The sequence below is a fragment of the Oratosquilla oratoria genome, chromosome 44 (assembly GCF_046742065.1).
Source record: "Oratosquilla oratoria isolate Oo_2021 chromosome 44, ASM4674206v1, whole genome shotgun sequence".
Taxonomy (NCBI): Eukaryota; Metazoa; Arthropoda; class Malacostraca; order Stomatopoda; family Squillidae; genus Oratosquilla; species Oratosquilla oratoria.
The window spans coordinates 16,362,322-16,379,401 of NC_134820.1; positions in this window are offsets into that span (position 1 = coordinate 16,362,322).

A 17,080-nucleotide genomic window follows, 5' to 3' on the forward strand; every position below is an offset into this window, starting at 1 on the left:
GGAGTGGATTTTATGCCTTTGATTTTTGGCTACCTCCCTTGTAAAGGGAGAGCCTTTGGTATATGTATGTAAAATTGGTAAGTTGATACTGAATGAAACTAACTGAAAGGGAAAGAAGTTTGACTTTGAGATTGTGGTAGATAAAATATCTGGAATGTAGAGAGGAGTGACTTTGTTGATGAGTGATGAGGTGTGTGTGTATGTGGTTGATAATTATGATCATTGCCTCAAGTGTCTAGATTGGAAACCCACATCCCCACTACAATGACAACTGCCCTTGGGCACATCCATTGCTTTTCTCTGCAAAATGTAGAGAATAGCTGTCTTACGTATGAATGCTATTATGTGAGGAAGGGAGGTCTGGGGGATATGGGATGCTTGTGTGAATGATATTTTGATGCACCCCAAAGGGATTTCTTGTTTTCTCTTTTTTCTGCTTGAGGGGTCGCCGATTAAGTGAAGCGGCCTTGCTGTGGAAGTGCTGTGTCTTGCTGCATTGTATTTGACCCTGGGTAATTGGTGGATGTAGGGATGGCCCGTCATCCATGAGAAGCCAAGATTGGGGATGAGTGAAATGGATAGGAATAGGTATGTGTCTCTGAGCTAACTACCTCCCTTGTGAGGAGGAAAAGCTCAATGTATACACATAATGTGTGCAAGACTATGTCACTCGCTAGTAGTCAGGCAGTTTAAGTTGATAGATATCTTAGGCACAGTTTGGAGACTAAGTATCAGTCTCTCAGGTCTGTGTCTTTCAGATGGAGGTAAGGGCTCTGATGGGTATTGAAAACAGTTGGTAGGGAGATGCTCTTGCCTCCATCTTGCAGAACCACCACTTGCACTATCTGTCAGTGATCACGATGTGTGTGGTCGAATGAAAGGAAGTGTTGTCAAGGATTATAGGGTTTAAAAATTACAATTTAAGTATGAGTGCAAATTATTCTGGTGGTAAGTAAAGTGTAGTAGAGAAAGAAAGGTTTTGGAATTGTTTAAATGAGGGTGTTAAAGCGGTTTGGGATGAATATCAATGGCGGAATTAATATTAAGAGTAGGGCGTGAACTAGTGGGTGGAAAGAATAGCACCTAGAAAAAATGGAAGTGGGGAGAAAATGTTGTAGTGTTTCAAATCATTCCCTCCATTACTGACGCAGCCGAGAAGGATCTCCACTGAGGGACGATGCTTAATCCTGCTTGGTAAGGTTGTATGTAGTATGAGCAATGCACATTATCTTTATATCATTTATTTATTTATTTTATTTTTATTTATTTATATTATTTTTATACTACCCCATCTGGGGTATTGGCTGCATGCTATTGTGGCAGAGTAGCATGCAGTTGATACTTAAGGGTCTATATGAGGCGCCCCTACGGACTAGAGCCACACATCATTTTGTCTGTGATGGAGGAAAACTCTACATAGAGAAATGATAACACTTTTATACTATGACTGTCCCCCAACCCCCTGTTACTGTCCTGTACCATTTCTCTGAATATTCATTTCCTTTTTTTGCCTACCTACCCTGTGGTGGGGGTAAAAGAATACTGCCACCAAGTATTTCCACTTGAATCGTAAAAGTCGACAAAAAAGGGACGGGGGATGGGATTAGGAGTCCTGCTACCTGTAGCCCCAAAAGGGGATATTTCTAAAAAAGAAAGAAAAGGCATAAGAGAGTCTAAGAGGTTTCCAACCAGTACCCTAAGGTTTGGGTCTTTTAATGTGTGTGGATGTGGTACAGATGAGAGTAAAAGGGAAGAGATAGACAATATGTTTGTGAGAAGAAAGATGGATGTACTGGCTTTGAGTGAAACTAAAATGAAAGGAAAGGGCAACTGTGAGTTTAGGAGTGTAGCTGGGAGGTACTCAGGAGTGAAGAGGGGACGAGGGAGAGAAGGGGTGGCTATACTAGTCAGTGAAGAGATAAGTAAGCGGGTAGTGGAGTGGAAGGAGGTGTCATCAAGGTTGATGTGGATGAAGGTGAAGCTGGGAAAGGAGATGTGGGTTTTTTTAAGGGCGTATGGGCCTGGTAGTGAAAAGAGCGTAGAGGAAAGGTAGTCTTTTTGGGTGGATGTAAATGAGTGCATAGAGGGATTAGGGAGAAATATCAATGTAGTTGTATTGGGAGACCTAAATGCTAGGGTAGGAAATGAACCAATAGATGGAGTGATTGGAAAGTATGGAGTTCCAGGTAAAAATCATAGTGAAGAATTGATGGTGGAGATGTGTCTTGAAAGAGAGTTGATGATAACAAATACAGTGTTAAAGAAGAAAGTCAAGCATAAGTACACATGGGAGAGGGTGGTGGATGGAAGGGTGGCAGATAGAGTGTTAATGGACTATATAGGGGTGACCAGGAGTATGGTAGGAAGAGTTAAGGATGTACATGTTCTAAGGGGAGAGAGTGGGGGAATATCAGATCATTTTCTGGTGGAAGGTAAATTGAGAGTGGAGAAAGAGGAAAAGGGCAGAAGGTAGGGAGGTACTTAGAGTGAACTGCTTAAATGAGGGGAAAAAAAAGAATGAATATAAGAAGTTGAGAGAGTAAAGGATAGAGTAGAACTAGGAGTGGAGGAGGAATGGGGATGGTTCAAGGAGGGAGTCATAAGGTGTGCAAAGATGGTGTGTGGAACGAGGAGGGCGGGAGGGAATAGAAGGAAGGGTAGTGAGTGGTGGGATGAGGAAGCAAAGAAGAATGTAAAAGAGAAGAAGCAGGCATTCATAGATTGGCTACAAATTAGGACGAGGGAATCGTATGAGAGGTACAAAGTAAAGAGAAGGGAAGCTAAGCATAAAATAAAGGAAGCAAAGAGGAGAGCAGAGCAGATGTGAAATGGGGAAAGAGTATGACAGAAAATTTTGAAAGTAATAAAAAGATGTTTTGGAAGGAAATTAAAAGAGGAGGCGAATCAAGTAGAGAAGAAAATGTAAAAGGTGCAGATGGAGAGATGATAATGGAAGAGAAGGCAGTGAGAGGAAGGTGGGCAGAGTATTGTAGGGAGTTGTGAAAGAGGATAGGGAGGGAAAGGTAGTTGCAGTGGGAAGCGCTAAGAAAATGAGAGTGATGAATGAGGAAAATGGAGGAGAAATAGGGAAGGATGAAGTGAAAGCAGCGGTTAAGATGATGAGAGCAGGTAAGGCACCTGGGTTGGATGGATACCATGCAGAATGTTTGAAGAAAGGAGGTACAGTGATGGTGGACTGGCTGGTGAGGTTATTTAATGTTTGTTTAAGAGAGGGTAGAGTGCCGGAGGACTGGAGGAGTGCCTGTATAGTTCCGCTTTACAAAGGAAAGGGGAACAAGTGTGAGTGTAGTAGTTACAGAGGGATCAGCTTGTTAAGTGTAGTTGGGAAGGCTTATGGGAGGGTCTTAATTGAGAGGATTAGGAGAGGAACAGAGGGAGTAATTGGTGAGGAACAGTGTGGTGTTAGGACAGGTAGGGGATGTGTAGATCAGATTTTTGTGGTAAGGCAGATATGTGAGAAAGCTATAGGAAAAGGTAAGGATGTTTCTTGGGCTTTTATGGATCTGGAAAAGGCTTACAACAGGGTAGACAGGAAGACACTGTGTGAGGTATTGCAGATGTGTGGGATAGGAGGAAAGCTGTTAAGAGCAGTCAAGAGTTTTTATGGGAGTAGTAGAGCTTGCATTAGGATTAGAAATGGAGAGAGTGAATGGTTTGAAGTAAAGGTGGGACTTCGTCAAGGATGTGTTATGTCGCCCTAGCTGTTCAATCTTTACATGGATGGGGTGGTGCAAGTGGTGAATGCAAATGTAGTGGGTCAGGGGTTGGAGATAATTAAAGAAAATTGAGAAAAGTGGGATGTGAGCCAGCTGTTGTTTGCTGACGACACTGCGCTTGTAGCAGGATCAGAGGAGGGATTGAGGAAGTTAGTGATAGAGTTTGAGAAGGTGTGTGATAGAAGGAAGCTGAAGATAAATGTGGGTAAAAGTAAGGTGATGAGATGTACAATGGGACAGAGTGATAGTAGGCTGGAAGTGAGCATTAAGGGTGAGAAACTGGAGGAAGTGGATAATTTCAGATACTTGGGTGCGAATGTGACAGGAAAGGGAGGAGTGGGGGTGGAGGTAGAATGTAGATTGAGAGAAGCGAGTAAATGTCTTGGTGGATTAAAAAGTGTAATGAGAAATAGACATCTGGGAATGGATGCTAAGAGGAGGTTATATGAAGGAGTGATTGTGCCAACAGCACTGTACGGGGCAGAAACATGGAACATAAGAGGAAAAGAGTAGTAGTTTGAATGTGTTCGAGATGAAATGTCTGAGAAGTAAGATAGGGGTTACTAGGCTAGATAGAGAAATGAGGAGGAGAACAGGTGGAAAGGGCGCTGGGAGATAGGGTTGATGAAAGAACATTGGGATGGTTTGGACACATGGAAAGAATGAGTGAAGAAAGATTAGTAAATGAAGTGTGGAAGGAGTGAATATGAGGGGCTGTCCTAGGATGAGATGGATGGATGGGGTGAAAGGGGCTTTACAAAAGAGAGGATGTCTGTTGAGGAAGGACGGGAGAGGACAGAAGATAGGGGTGAATGGAGAAGAGTTGTGTATAGATGAGGCTGTGATGCATGAGGGGGGAGTGGGTGGGAGATGGGGGGTGAGGAAGTATGTATGAAAAAAAAAATTACGCAGCCCGAAGGGATTTCTCCCCGTCTTCTCCTTTTCTGCATGAGGGGACGGAGAGGGGGGGTCGCCGAATTTATGAAGCGGCCTTGCTGTGGATGTGCTGTGTCTTGCGACACTGCTTCTGACCCAGGGCAGTGGACAGAATGTAGGGATGACCCGTCATTCAGGAGGTGCCAAGATAGGAAGGAGGGTGGAGGGGAGTGGAATATATGGGAAATGAAATGGATGGGAGTGTTTTCTATGCCTTTTTCTTTTTGGGTACCCCCGTGTAAGGGGGAAAAAGCCTTTGGTATATGTATGTATGTATTTATTTGAATGGCTGTAGTTGAGAATGAAGTCTAAAATCAGTGTAACCAGCTTGAACCAGAGCCCTTGCATGCCGTCCCTGAGCAAAAATCTCAGTGACGCCCCCCCCCCCTTCCCCCCATCACCGCCCCCCATCTCCACCATTCCTTACTTCCTATTATAGCTATTGCCTTGCGAAATAATTAAACGCATTTTAAACATGTTATTAATATCCCAATTGTAGAAAGGATAAGGGCAAAAATATTTCATAAACAGTTGATTCTAACGCAAAATTCGTATATTACGGTAGAATATTCAGGGCTCCTGTAACAATTTTTTATTATAATTATTTTGTCAGCCTTGTGGGCGGCATATTCAGACTAGAATTGCCAAACCCCCCCTAAATATGCCCCCCCCCCCGGGCCTATTCCCTCCACATGTGAGGGCTCTGACTTGAGGATACTGATTAGGTGCCAGTATTTATATGTGATACTGACCTACCGCACCTTTGATGTCCGCCGTTGTTGTTGTTGTCGTTCCCTAGACTGTCTGTCCGAGCAGTCCCGTTTCCCGAAGGAATGCCATGGCCGAAACTGGGTTTTCCCACAAATCCTTTATAGAGTGTATGTTGTGTTGTTTGCGTGCATGATTGTGTACGAGGGGTGATCAAAAAGTAATGACAGTGATACCATATATTTTCACGGTACAGAGGTAAATCCAGATAGTGGCCTGCATTCCTTCAAAGTACTCCCTTCCTGCCTCTATGTAACGTTCCATCCTCTTTCGCCACTTCATGAAGCACTCACGGTACTCAGAAGCCGATATACCTCGTAGCTCTGAATTGACTGGTCGCGCCAGATCTTGGATGCGATGAAACAGCTTCCCTGCGATCGCACCCTTGATCTTTGGAAACAACCAAAAATCACAGGGAGCAAGGTCAGGCGAGTAGGGTGGGTGGGGGAGAAGTGTGATCCCCTGCTGCTCCAGGAACTACACAGTGAGGCGAGCTTTGTGGGGGGCAGCATTGTCATGGTGCAGCAAAAGGCGCGATCGGCGACGGGTTGGTGCAGTCTTGACCTGATATTCCAGGACTCGAGGAAGGACGTGATCAGTGTAGTACTGGGCTGTGATAGTACACTGTTGAGGCATTACATCCACACACATTGGTCCTTGTGAATTGAAGAAGATGGTGAAAAGGCGCTTCCTGCTGCGAAATCCTTCCTTCAGAATCTGAGGTCGAGGTTCTTCATCACTCAACCACACCATGTTAGACTGTTTGTCTCTGGTGGTGAAGAAAGAAATCCAACACTCATTACCGGTAGCTACATCTGAGAACCGTTTCGGACCATTTGGCTCGAATTCAGCCAGCCATAGACGACAAATCCGCACCCGTTCGCTCTTCTGCTCTTCCGTAAGCAAATGAGGTATCCATCGAGCACACTTCTTCCTCAGTCCTAACTGTTCATGCACGATGTCATGTGCGCTTCCATAACTGACACCGAGCTCCAAGGATAAGAATGGAAGAGTAACAGTTGGATCTTCGTCAATGATGGCCCGCGCACGGACCGTCGTTGCTTCGGTCACGGATGTCCGAGGGCGGCCAGGACGATGATCATCTTCTAGCTGCAATTTTCCGGCTGCGAAAGCTCGAATCCAGCGGGAAACAGTTTCCAGTGATGGAGTAGACTCGGAAAAAACTTGCAACAATTCCTCTCTGATCTCCGTTGCTTTTTTCCCGAGTTTCCACCTTGTGAAGGTGTAGAATCTGCAGCCTTCTTTCGAAAAATCCATGTTTCCGGTTAGAGAGGTAAACCAACAATGACGCAATCGCACAGCGCAACGATAAAATGTAAGCTAGACAAACAGCGACAAGCTCAAACATGTAACAACAGGCAACACTTGCTGCCCCTTGCTCCCCGCCCCCCCAACACTTATAGTCTCTCAGCTACGAGTCCGACTGTCATTACTTTCTGATCACCCCTAGTATAATGCAGTCTTCCATTATGTGTTGTATGGTATGGGGTGAAGTGTTACATCCTTGGCAGCTGTTCACAATGCGGTCATCCAGCCTCTTCTGGTAGCTTAGAAGTGCTGGGTCCGCCGTTGTGGAGAGGGGTTAGAAGGCCACGAAAATACTTTTGCACTTACCGGGGATCGAATCCGTGACTTCCGCGTTCTGAGGCAGGATTGTTACCCACTGCTCCCATAATGTGTATTGAAAGAAAAATATAATTGATAATACCTTGAAGAAGGTGATAAACCTACGTCATGAGGCTTACAGCTACAACGAAAGCCGTTAGCTTTACCCAATACATTTTGACCACTGGGGCAGGTAACTAACTGTCACGGGGGGGTCGTGGCTCGGTGGTAACGCGTGCGTCTGGTAACTGCATAGGGGGGGGGTTCGGTGTCTGTTCGAATCCTGGCCGCGGCGCAGAGGTTGGGAAGGGCTCCATCCACTCTGAGTAATGCCCTCCGACCGCTGTTTACCTTAGGACCTGAGGTGACTTGGTGACATCACTGTGTGTGTGTGAGATGCATCGTGTTCCTCCGGGTATCGTTACTTCAGGAGTGGCCAGCCTACCGTGGAGACAGACACCGTCTCTCCTGCGTACGTGTACGAGCTGTTCCGGACCACTCGCAAGGCTGAGGTCCGACTGGGCTCAAGCCCCGCAAACCACGAAAAAAAAAAAAAAAAAAAAAAAAAATGCTGGCAACTGGAGAAGAGCTGGGCGCGTTCCTATGTGCATTCCTCGGTGCGTTCCGCTTTAGTTTGGCCGCGGTTAGCGCTTCCAACCTATTAAACCTTAAGACACAGGTTCATATTGGTAGGCCACACACTATACCAAGTTAAATTCGTAGGCCACATACTATACCGGCACCTCCTGGATGACGGGTCATCCCTGCATCCCGACCACTGCCCTGGGTCAATGGCAGTGTCGCAAGACACAGGACATCCACAGCAAGGCCGCTTCATTAAATCGGCGAACTCCCTACCTCACCGTCCCCTCATGCAGAAAAGGAGAAGACGGGGAGAAATCCCTTTGGGCTGCGTCAATTTATTACTCACACACACACTCTCGCTCCTCATCCCCCACCCACTCCCTAGACATAGTTACCAAAAAGTATTTCCCCTTTATAAGTCAAGGCATCCGCCCAATCAAAAACTCATTTATTTCTCTTCTATCTTAGCTCCTTGCGGAAGAAGGGTCAGAAGCAATGCAGCGAGACATAGCACCTCCAGAGCAGGGTCGAGAGCTGGAGCCGAGTCATACCCACTGATTCATTACATAAACTAGAAAATTTCCTTTATATGATAAACAAAGGTCTAGATCCGAAATATATTTGCAGTCTAGTTGATAACCAAACACTATCTAGAAAGCTAGAACCTAAGAGAAAAAACAAGTGTGAAGCAAAATTCTAGGATTATTAATTGTAGGTGTCATATTAATGCTTAATATGCGCTCTATCGTACTTACAAGGCTTGGCTTAGGGAGAACATGTGCCTAGCATCAGGAATCCGGATTAAACTGAAATGGTCTTGATCAAGCACACACATACAGACAGACAGACACACACACACACACACACACACACACACACACACACACACACACTCGTCGGATTGATGGTGAAGATTGGAACTCTGGGAAAAAAAATTGTGGATTTCAACTACAAGGGAGTACCTTTTTGTATTTATAGGGAAGGTGAAAGCTCGTGGTGTAGTGGGAAGGTGATGAAAAAGGAGAAAGGAAGGGATTATTGAGGGAAATGGAAGGAAATGAGGAGAGAGACGAACGGGTTCCCCCTGATAGCAGAAAAAACATAAACAAGAAGTCTGCTGACGACAGGGGAAATTGAAAATATCAGTAAAAGCATTAAGGTTAGAAATATAGATAAAAAAATACAATGGAAAGTAAAAATAATAATTTCCATGGATTTAATGGGGGAGGGGGATGCCAACCTCCCCCGATTAGCAAGTCTAGAAGAAAAACTAGAGAAAATGACCGAACATTGGGAGAGTAGGTTCGGTCAACTTACAAAGATAGCACAGAGAGTTGATAAATTGGAAGAGTTAAAGAAGGAGAACCAAACCCTAAGGAAATAGAAGAATTAAAAAGACAGTTAAAAGAAGTAAAAGATGAGAATGAAGAATTAAAGAGGAATAATAAAGAGAATAAAGAATCCATAGCAAAAGAAGTACAGGGTTGGAAAAAAGTCCAAGAAAATAACAAAATTGTATTTAAGGATATAGTAGCACAACAGATGAAAGATCAAACTAAAGACACAATTATTAAAGTGATGAGGGAGGAAGAGAATATAGTGAGAGACTTAGCGGATAAAAAGAAATGTATAATTATATTGGGAATGGAAGAGAAATATAATACAAATTGGACTACAAGAATGAAAGAGGAGAAGGAGAAAGTAAATAAGATATTGGAAGTAGGTCAAGAGGTTGGAACAGAAACAGGGAAAGAAATAGAAGAAATATATAGCCCAGGGAAATGCAATACAGATAAGGCCAGACCAGATCAAAATCAGGTCACAAACAACAGCAGAGAATATCTTAGCAAAATCAGGGAAACTAGCAAACAGTGAACAATTTAAACATATATGGATAAGAAGAGAAATAAACAAAGAGGAAAGAGAGGATGAAAAAGCAAAAAGACAAGAAACTAAGGGAAAAAACGAGAGAAGAACAGAGACAGAAAAAGAGAAATTCTATTGGAAAGTAGTGAATATGAAAATGAGAAAGTGGTACATAACAAAGAAAAACGGAAGAGGAACAGAAAACACGATGGAAGTAACAGAAAATTGAAAATGTCTTACACAAATATAGATGGATTAATAACAGGTTTGAACGAACTGAATGATTACCTGAAAAAAAAAAAAAACGGGCATAATGGGGAATTGTAGAGACAAAATTGAACGGTCCACTTCCACCCAACAGTGTAGGACATAGCGCATATAATTGTTGGATTAGAAACAGAGAGGTAAAACAAGGGGGTGGAGTTATGTCCCTGACTAAGAAGGATATAAACGTGAAGAATGTCACATATAAAAAAATAGAGTAGAGATGATTATGATGGAAGTGGAAGACAAAGATAGGAAGAGCAGAAAGTTTGTAATAAATTATGTGCCTCCTAAAATAGCCTCGTGGGATGAGAGAGAACATAAAGGTATGTTAGAAGACACAAGGATAACATTAGATAAGATAATGGAAGATGGAGGAAGAATAGTTATAATGGGTGACTTTAATTGTAAAGAAGACTGCTGGAAAGAGATGACAGTAAAGGGCGGAGAAGACTCATGGGGAAATGTACTACTTGATATGATTATTGACCACACAATGACGCAATGGATTCAAGAGAACACTAGGTATAGAAATAAAGAAGAACCATCAAGACTGGACCTAATAATCACATCTGAACCTGTAATAGTGGAAAAGATTGAATATAAAACACCAATAAGTAAAAGTGACCACATATTGATTGAACTGGAACTAAATGAGGAAAAATACATGAAAAGAAATGAATATAGAAAATGAAGATTGATGTATGATTTTTTTTTTTTTTTTTTTATAAAATAAGAGAATTCTTTCAAAATGAAAACTGGGAAAGAATATACAAGGAGGAAACAACAGTGGAAGAGAAATGGAATATTTTGACAAAAATTTATAAAGGAGTGGAAAAATATGTACCAAGACAAAATCAAGAAAAAGAATATGTAAATTGCTGGTACAGCAAAAGTTGTAGGGAGTTAAAAGACAAAAGAGACAAAGCTTGGACAAAATAGAAAAATACAAAAGACCTGAAAAATGGAAAATGTATACTAGTTGTAGAAATGAATATGAACAAGTGTGCAGAGAAAAAAAGAGAAAATATGAAAAAAATGTCATAGAAAAATGTAAAGACCAACCAAAACTGTTTTACAGATTTGTAAACAACAAACTGAAAAACAAACAAGATTTAGAGAAACTATGACAAGTAGTTGAATACACAGAGGAAATAGAAATGGCAGAAATTATGAACAAGCATTTTAAATCAGTGTTTACAAGGGAGAACATACAACCTGGGGAGATCGAATGGGAAGAAAAAGTCCCCCCAATGAAAGAAATAGAAGTGACAAAGAATGAAATAATGAAACACTTGAGTAATCTTGATGTCAGAAAATCGCATGGACCAGATGAAATAGCAAACTGGATTTTGAAAGAATGCAGGAATGAACTGGTAGACAAAATACATAGCATAATAAACAGTTCCTTGAAAGAAGGAAAAGTTCCAAAAAATTAGAAAAAAGCAAATATAATACCTATATATAAAGGGGAAAATAAAGAAGACCCTACCAGCTATAGACCAGTCTTTCTAACAAGTACAATAGCAAAGATTTGTGAAAGAATGATAAAAAATAGATGGGTAAAGTATTTAGAAAAAAACAACGTACTAAATCCGAGGCAATTTGGATTCAGACAAGGACGATCATGCGTCACCTATTAAATATGTTTCTATTCAAGGCTAATAGATATAACACAAGAAAGAGATGGATGGGATGATTGTGTATTTCTAAACTAAAAAAAGCTTTTGACAAAGTACATAAGTTGCTTAAGAAATTAGAAACTGAAGGAGGAATACAGGGCAAACTGCTTAAATGGATGGAAGACTTTTTGCAAGAAAGAAAAATGAGAGTAGTGATAAGAGACAAACACTCAAAATGGGATGAAGTAATAAGTGGTGTTCCACAAGGAACAGTTCTAGCCCCAATAATGTTTGCTATATATATTAATGATATGGATGAAGAAATTGAAAGTTATATGAGCTTCTTTGCAGATGATGCAAAACTGTTGAAAAAAGTGAACAATGAAGAAGATTGTGAGTCACTACAGAGTGATCTCAATAAAGTATGGGAATGGAGTAGGAAGTGGGAGATGGAGTTCAATACTAAGAAGTGTAGTATAATGGAATTTGGAAAAAGCAAAAAAAAAAAAAAGAATAATAGGATCATATAAATTGGGAGAAGTAGGAATAAAAAAGGTAGAAAATGAGAAGGACCTGGGAGTCACTGTTATGAATAATATGTCACCTGAGAAAAATATAAACAAGATTTTTGGAGAAACTTATAATTTAATAAGAACAATCAAAGTGGCATTTACATACCTGAATGAAGAAATGGTGAAGAAAATAATAATCCCTTTGATAAGACCAAGATTGGAATATGTAGCAACGATGTGGTCACCAAGTACAAAAAAAAATGTATAACAAAACTTAAAAGAATACAAAGAACAATTACAAAATTGGCACCAACACTCAAAACTATCATATGAAGAGAGACTAGCATAACTTGAGCTACAGACATTAGAGCAAAGAAGAGAGAGAGGAGACTTGATAGCTATTTACAGGATCATGAAAGGCATAGAAACTATTGATAGAGAGGATCTAATAAAATGGGATGATGGAAATACAAGAGGACACGGAAAGAAAATCAAGAAAGACAGCTATAGAAGTGATCTGAAAAAGAACAGCTTTCCTCACAGTGTAATAGACATTTGGAACAAGTTAGATGAGAAAGTGTTGTGTGCAAAAACAATACATGAATTTAAAAACAGTTTACATAAAATGAGATATGAAGACGGGACATCATGAGCACAGCTCCCCTTCCCGTAAAATACAACTAGGTAAACACACACACACACACACACACACACACACACACACACACACACACACACACACACACACACACACACACACACACACACACCCACACCCGCACTCACACACAAATACTTGTACACACACAAATACTTACACACACATACACCCAAACACACACACACACACACACACACACACACACACACACACACACACACACACACACACACACACACACACACACACAGCGCACACAAACGCGCACACACACACACACACACACACACACACACACACACACACACATACGCGCACACATACGCACACACACACACACACACACACACATACGCGCACACACATACGCTCATACGCGCGCACACATGCACACACACACAAACACACACACACACACACCGGTCGAAGTGACAGCGAAATTTGGAACTCCAGGAAAACTTCAAGTTTCGTAGTAGGGAAGGGGAAAACTCCAGGAAAACTTCAAGTTTCGTAGTAGGGAAGGGGGAAAGTCGTGGTGTAGTGGGGAGGTGAAAACAAAAGGAGAAAGGGAGGGATTACTGAGGGAAATGGAAGGAAATGAGGAAGGAGACGAACGGGCTCCCCCGGACGTCAGAAGAAATGTCAACAAGAGGGCTGCAGACGACGCAGGTGAAGTCGAAAATATCAGTAAAGGCACTAACATTAGAAATATAAATAAGAACAACACAATAGAAAGTGGAGATAATAATTTCCATGGTTTTAATAAGGGAGGGGATGTTAACCTCCCCCGATTAGGAAGTCTAGAGGAAACACTAGAGAAAATGATCGAACACTGGGAGGTTAGGTTTAGCCAACTTACACGGATTACGCAGAGATGATACATTGGAAGAACTAAAGAAGGAGAACCAAAATCTAAATAAAGAAAAAGAAGAATTAAAAAGACAGTTAAACTAAGTAAAAGATGAGAATGAGGAATTAATGACGAATAATAAAGAGAATGAAGAGTCCATAGCCAAAGAAATTGGAAAAAAGTCCAATAGAGCAACAAAATTGTATTTAGAGATATAGTGACACATTAGATGAAAAAACAAACTAAGGACACATTTATTAGTGATGAAAGAGAAGGAGAATATAGGAAAAGACTTAGTGGACAAAAAGAAATGTATGATTACATTAGGGATGGAAGAGAAGCATAATCCAAATAGGACTACAAGAGTATAAGACGGGAAGGAAAAGGTAATCAAGCTATTAGAAGTAGTTCAAGAAAATAAAAAAAAGCAAGGAAAGAAATTGAAGAAATATATAGAATAGGGAAATACAATACTGATAAGACCATACCAATTAAGGTTAATTTCAGGTCACAAACGGCAGCAGAGAATATCTTAGCAAAAACAGGGAAACTAGCAAAAAGTGATCTATATAAACAGGTATGGATAAAAAGAGAGATGAATAAAGAGGAAAGAAAGGAAGAGAAAATAAAAAAGACTAGGAGCTAAGGGGAAAAAAACCGAGAACAGAGCAGAGTCAAAGAGAAATTCTATTGAAGAGTAATGGATATGAAAGTGAGGAAATGGTTCATAGCAGAGAAAATTGGAAGGAAAATAGAAAATAGGATGGAAGTAGCAGAAAATTAAAAGAGTCTTACACAAATATAGACGGCTTAATAACAGGCTTGAATGAACTGAATGATTACCTGAATTGAAAGGAACCTGATATAACGGAAATTGTAGAGACAAAATTGAAAGGTTCACTACCACCCAACAGTGCATATAATTACTAGATTAGAAAAAGAGAGGTAAAACAAGGGGGTGAAGTTGTGTTACTGACTAAGAAGGAAATAAATGTGAGGAATATCACATATGGAAAGAATAGAGTAGAGATTATTATGATGGAAGTGGAGGACAGGGTAGGGAAGAGCAGGAAGTTTGTAGTAAATTATGTGCCTCCTAAAACGGCTTCATGGGAAGAGAGAGAACACAAAAATATGTTAGAAGACACAAGGATAACACTAAACAAGATAATGGAAGATGGAGGAAGAATAGTTATAATGGGTGACTTTAATTGTAAAGAAATCTACTGGGAAGAGATGACAGTGAAAGGTGGAGACGACCTATGGGGAAATGTACTACTTGATATGATTATAGAACATACAATGACGCAATGGATACAAGAGAATAGTAGGTATAGAAATGAGGAAGAACCATCGAGACTGGACCTAATAATCACATCAGAACCCGAAATAGTGGACAAGATTGAATATAAGACACGAATAAGTAAAAGTGACCACATGTTGGTTGATCTGGAACTAAATGAGGAAAAATACATGGAAAAAAAAACGAACAATATAGAAGGGGAAGATTGATGTATGGAACATTTTTTTTTTTTTATAGAATAAGATAATTCTTTCAAAAAGCAGACTGGGAAAGGATACATAAGGAAGAAACAACAGTAGAAGAGAAATGGAATATTTTGACAAAAATTTATAAAGGAGTAGAAAAGTATGTTCCAAGACAAAAACAAGAAAAAGGATATGTAAAGTATTGACACAACGAAAGATGTAGGGAGTTAAAAAACAAAAGGGATAAAGCTTGGATAAAATAGAAAAAAGACAAAATGCCTGAAAAATGGAAAATATGTACTAGTTATAGAAATGAATATGTACAAGTGTGCAGAGAAGAAAAGAGAAAATACGAAAAAGATGTTATAGAAAAATCTAAAGATCAACCAAAATTATTCCACAGATTTGTAAACAACAAACTGAAAAACAAACAAGAATTAGAGAAACTGCGACATGGAGTTGAATTCACACAGGAAATAGAAATGGCAAAAGTTATGAACAGGCATTTTAAATCTATGTTTACGAGGGAGAACATACAACTTAGAGATATCGAGTGGGAGGAGAAAGTCCCCCTATGAAAAAGATGAAATAAACAAGGAATGAAATAATGAATCACGAATAATATCGATGTCAGAAAATCGCATGGGCCAGATGAAATAGCAAACTAGATTTTGAGAGAATGCAGGAATGAACTAACAGACAAAATACATAGTCTAATAATCAGTTCATTGAAAGAAGGGAAAGTTCCAGAAGATTGGAAAAGAGCAAATATAGTACCAATATATAAAGGGTGAAATAAGGAAGACCCTACTAACTATAGACCGGTCACTTTTACAAGTATGATAGGTAAAATTTGTGAAAGAATGAGCAAAATTTGATGGGTAAGGCATTTGGAAAAAAATAACGTACAAAATCCAAGGCAATTTGGATTTAGACAAGGACGATCATGCGTCACAAACTTAATGTGTTTCTATTCAAGGCTAATAGATGTAATACAAGAAAGAGATGGATGGGCTGATTATGCATTTCTAGACCTGAAAAAAGCTTTTGATAAGGTGCCACATAAGAAATTGCTAAAAAAAATTAGAAACTGGAGGAATACAGGGCAAACTGCTGAAATGGATGGAAGACTTCTTGCATGAAAGAGGTAAGAGACAAACATTCTAATTGGGATGAAGTGATTAGTGGAGTTCCACAAGGAACAGTTCTGGCCCCAATAATGTTTGCTATATGTACTAATGATATGGATAAAGGATTTGAAAGTCATATGAGCTTCTTTGCGGACGAAGCAAACTTATTGAAAAAAATGAACACTGTAGAAGATTGTGAGTCGCTGCAGAGTCATCTCATTAAGTATGGGAATGGAGTAGGAAGTGGGAGATGGAATTCAATATCAAGAAGTGTAGTATAATACAATTTGGAAGAAGCAAAAAATGAATAGTGGGATCATATAAATTGGAAGAGGAAGAAATTAAAAAGTGAAAATGAGAAGGACCTGGGAGTCATTATTATGAATAATATGTCACCTGAGAAACATGTAAACAAACTTTTTGGAGAAACTTATAATTTGATAAGAGCAATGAAAGTAGCATTTACATACCTAGACGAAGAAATGGTGAAGAAAATTCTGGTCACTTTGATAGGACCAAGATTGGAGTATGCAGCGACGACGTGGTCACCAAGTACAAAAAAATTTATAACAAAACTTGAGAGAATACAAAGAGCAATTACGAAATTGGCACCAACACACTCAGAAGTATCGTATGAAGAGAGACTAGCAAAACTTGAGCTACAGACATTAGAGCAAAGAAGAGAGAGGTGAGACTTGATAACTATAGACTCATGAAAGGCATAGAAACTATTGGTACAGAGGATCTAATAAAATGGAATGGTAGAAATACAAGAGGACACGGAAAGAAAATCAAGAAAGAGTTATAGAAGGGACCTGAAAAAACAGCTTTCCCAATAGGGTAACAGATGTTTGGAACAAGTTAGATGAAAATGTGGTGTGCAAAAACAATACACGAATTGAAAAACAGTCCAGATAAAACGAGATATGAAAACGGGACACCATGAGCATAGCTACCAATCCCGTAAAATACAACTAGGTAAATACACACACACACAACTCGTGGTGCAGTTGGTAGAGTTCTCGGGTGTCACTA